The sequence below is a fragment of the Halyomorpha halys genome, unplaced genomic scaffold, assembly GCF_000696795.3.
Source record: "Halyomorpha halys isolate HHAL.00 unplaced genomic scaffold, Hhal_1.1 Scaffold716.1, whole genome shotgun sequence".
NCBI classification, from domain to species: Eukaryota; Metazoa; Arthropoda; class Insecta; order Hemiptera; family Pentatomidae; genus Halyomorpha; species Halyomorpha halys.
Genome location: NW_027112477.1, coordinates 108,658 through 111,565, shown reverse-complemented (window position 1 = coordinate 111,565; position 2,908 = coordinate 108,658). Strand labels below are relative to the sequence as shown.

Below are 2,908 nucleotides of genomic sequence, written 5' to 3'. Positions count from 1 at the left end.
TAAAAAAAAAAAATAATAATGAATAAATAAAATGAGTAATAATAAAAAGTAAAATTAAGGTAGTGTGACTGGGCTTCAGTCATCGGGTTGAGGTTGGGTTTCTCAGGTTGTAGGTCACTGCTCCTTTAACTGTCGGCAACTGGGAGTGGAACTTCATGAACCGTATTTTTATGTGATCCTCTATTGACTCCATATGTAATTCCCGATTCTCGAAGTTGATTTAAAATATCTGATGATAACATTTGATGTGTAAAGATGGAGTCGGGTTTAGCCTATGCCTCCGCATTATTATGAACCAATCTTGTCCCCTCCCCTACACATGCCTAATCTGTGAACTCTAATCTTTAACTTTATTTTATCTGCATCTTTTTTTTTTTTTAATTTTTAGCGACTTATGCTTACATAAAAGACAGTAATATATAATAAATACTTATAATATAATATTATAAATATAGGTTTGTGAGCAACCCAATTTTAAGTTCATGTTATATGATAAGTGCAGAGGAGCCCCAAGCGGAATTTATGAGAAACTTTGTAACCTTTCCTTTCGAAACCTTCCAGAATTTCATTATTTTTACCCATTGCTTTATTAGAGTTCTAAAAATGTCTAAAGCAAAAACAACATGAACTACGAGAAATTAAATTTTCAAAACAACAACAAACAAAATAGTGTGTAGCTCAGCTGGTCTGTTCTGTGACGTCATTCTCCATTTAGCAGATCTATCATTTTAACATGCTAAAATAAGGAAACATTTCTCCATTTAACTAAACTTTTTTATTTAACATGCTATAATAAAGATCATAAATACGCTAATTATAGAAATTAATTCTGCAAGGCGGATAGTTTACTTTAACCTTAATTCACTGTACATAAGACGGATTGAAAAATAATTTTACTTGTGTTCTTATGAATTAAAATAACACTATCTTCGAATTCTACTATTATCCAACCTAAATATTAAAAGGCTGAAGCACAAACCTGGTTAACAGTGTTTTGTTCAAGCCTGCAGCTTTAACTGAGCCAGCGACATCTTCACAACTCTATAAGTACGGAACAGAGCTACTTGAACTGCGCATGCCCGCGTTAGTCTTCGCTGCTAGTTTGATTTCTAGATAACATTTCGTTTATCTGTGAATGATATGATATCCTTCTTATTGGATAAGTGATTCTGTATTTTATCATTGTTATATAGGCCTGTCCTTCAAAGCCGGAGAAAGAATGTCGATCCGCTGTACCTAAACACAGTGCTACAAGTATACGCCGGAGCGCCGTGGCAAAATTTAATTTTTACAACGATTTTATTATTGAAAAGAACCATCTTATATAAAAAGGCAACGACATGATCTTGTCTATGAAATGTCTACCAACCGTAGATCACTTTTCTGGTTATGCGTCATTTGTTTCAGTCTAGGTCACAAAGAAAAAATTTTTTTTTATTGTTCTTTTTTGGCCATTTCTGACATAAGGGCAGGGAAGAGAAGCGAGCATATTCTTAAGAATTATTATATTCTGAGCAGAGTTGGAGGGTACAATTTTCATTCTATGGGACCATCAAAAACAAAAAGTCACCGTCTTTAGCGGAGTGAGTTGAGGGAGCGCCTTCTTAGTAATCTCGTAAATGCAGTGGCGCCGGTTCGAATCCAGTCCTGGAGGTGATCGACTTTTATTTCCTGACGATTCCTGTACATACTCCTTCCCCCAGCAACGTTTATAATGTAAGTTACTCGAATCCGAGTGTGACAGATAATTATATACTGTTACCGTAGCCGTGAGCCAATCCTGTGGGTTCGGGAGGCTACCGTGATCCACCCAGCTTCATAATGGGGTACCCTTAGTTGGGGGAAAATTTGGCGGTCGTGTCTGATTCTGATCAAAACACTTCCTTGCACAACAGTTGTTCTAGTAACAGTATTTCCTTATTGTACCCCTACAACCTGTGGGTTGTCGCGGAGCGGATTTATTTATTATTAAAAAAGTACTGGAATTGATGACTTGGGGAGGAACAGTATACGGCTTGACAGTGAACTGTCGTACAGCTTCCGTTATTGCGACAAAAGTGTTAGCCACGACTGTGGTGTAACTATTTGATAGTTAAAGTCATGACAGCATTTACTAAGTAAGACGCACTAGGCCTGTCTTAATTGATAATAGTGCAAGTAATGTCAGTGGACTAACAGTCGCATTAATTACTACGTTTAACTTTCATATGTATATACCTTAATAGTGAACTTTCACAACATATCAACCTCACCAAATGTAAGGAGACCTATATGTAGTGTATGTATGATATATATTTGCTCAAGAACTTAAAATTGTATCAGTCCTGGGCCCCAAAAATAAATCCTTCTTATGTATTTTTTAGGTCCCCAGCCTCGCCATTTCTAGCGTATGGGATGCTGCAACAATAGGGTAGAACGCCAGGCGTACCACTGCTGCCAAGAATCAACAATTTATTTTTACTGGAAGAAGATAATTGACCTAAGATTCCGTAATTCTATTCCTCAGAACACCTGTCAGCTCCTAGTATCCTATCTCGTCTTCCCCCACTTCGACTGCGGTTCCTTGATCTATTGAAGGCTATCTGCAGGATTAGAGTTGAGACTGAAGAGACTCATGAACTGCTTTGTAAGATTTAGCTTTGGGTTCCCAAGGCACTCTCAAGTCTCCCGCTGGTATACCGAGTTGAAGTGGCTCTATCCAACCTCTCGAAGGCAATACCTCCTTGGTGTTTTCCTATTCCAAGTTCTTAAAATCAAAAACCTACCTCTATCCTGGATATCCTCACTCTTCTTTTATCCATCCACTTATTAAACACCAGATCCCAACCGATTGATTTATGCCCTCCTATAGAACCGCCTTCTTTAGCAAATCCTTCGTCATACGTGCAACCTCCTTCTGGAATTCTCT

The 2,908-nt window shown here is 37.6% G+C and overlaps 1 protein-coding gene across 1 annotated transcript in view; it reads right to left on the bottom strand.

Annotated features, from left to right (window-relative positions):
* The window catches only part of LOC106685608 (probable cytochrome P450 6a17), a gene marked incomplete at its 3' end in the record, with an annotated part of 22,614 nt that extends 21,556 nt beyond the window's left edge, over positions 1 to 1,058 (bottom strand). Inside the window, 1 exon segment of the mRNA XM_067050313.1 lies at positions 980 to 1,058.
* Positions 1,059 to 2,908: the final 1,850 nt, after the last annotated feature.